Here is a 1598-nt window from a genome sequence, read left to right as displayed (position 1 = left end):
ATCACACCAAATCGTGTTGATATAAGCGATAATGTGATAATTGTGTGATAATCACATGATTATCACACCCAAATCGTGTTGATATAAGCGATAATGTGATAATTGTGTGATAATCACATGATTATCACACCCATATCACCTGATTAACCGTTTATTAGATAATGATAATCATGATCGTGTAATCGTATTAAAAGATTTTATGATATCATTTCCATTATTACCCTTTTAATTTTAATTTTTTCTGAATCTTTTTAAATTTCAATTTTAGTTTTAGAAATCTTTTAATTTATTTTTTATCACAATATGTGGTTATTGGGTTGTTCTCGCATTCTCATAAATCACAGGGTTCTCGTTTGAACCCTTCCCTATATATATATATATATATATACTTGGGATTACGTGAGACCAATCTATTTTCATGAGACCCGTGAGACCAGCTTTTTACACTTGAAACTTCACAGCAAAATGCTGTGAAGATAACATTCACAGTGTTTTTGCTGTGAAAGTTCGACTTTTTAAAACCTTCACAGTGTTTTTGATGTGAAGTTTCAAGTGTAAAAATGTGGTCTCACGAAAACAATCTGGTCTCACGTGAACCCAACACTATATATATATATATATATATATATAGTTTGTTTCAAATACAACCCATCATATTTGTACAACCAATGCAACCCAATAAATTGAAATATTTATGGAAGATGAAGGTTTATTAATTATGATCAATACCTTATATTAGGAAACAATCAAAACTTCTATGAAATTACATATTCATCAAATTAAATGGACGGTTGAGAGTTATATTGATTATACAAATATAAGGGGTTGTATAATAACTCACATCTCTCTCTTTATATATATATATATATATATATATATATATATATATATATATAAAATCTCAATTAATTGGGTTGCAAGGGTTGTACAAATACATAAGGTTGTAAAAGAAATATAGTTTATATATATATATATATATATATAAGTTTTGAAATACAACCTGTCATATTTTTATAATTGATGCAACTGAATCTCATCCTTCCATATATATATATATATTTTAATTTATTAAGGGTAGTTTCATCTTTCTATCGAAAAGGATAATTATTATTTTTATCTATTTATTTTCTTTAAAATATTATCCTGATTTATAGGGATTTTAATTTGTTTATTCTAGTTGTAACCATTTTGGGAATGATTGAATGAAATACCCTCTTCTTCAATGTAACCACTTTATGTTTTTAGGGTTTTTTATTCATCGTTTTTTGTGTATACAAGAGCAATGAAATACGAGAAAACCATATTCAATAATCAAATACATCATATTCATCATTTTTTTTAAATGATGAAACCGTATTCAATAATCAAACGTTTTATCAAGTCCAACAATGATATGTGGAGCACTAAGTAAACCATGTTCTCAAATCCATCAGATCCATGAAACCAAATTCACAATGATGAAACTATATTCATTAATCAAATACGTCAATATTCACAAGTTTTAACCAGATAAAGAAATAAAATGCACTAGTATGTTGCACAAGGATTAGTTGCCATTGTTTGAATTATCTTTCCCTATTTTTCGCATAACAATAATC

The sequence above is a fragment of the Cynara cardunculus genome, unplaced genomic scaffold (assembly GCF_001531365.2).
Source record: "Cynara cardunculus var. scolymus isolate 2C unplaced genomic scaffold, CcrdV1 Un_Scaffold_1527, whole genome shotgun sequence".
NCBI lineage: Eukaryota > Viridiplantae > Streptophyta > Magnoliopsida > Asterales > Asteraceae > Cynara > Cynara cardunculus.
Note: the sequence above shows the minus strand (reverse complement) of the source record.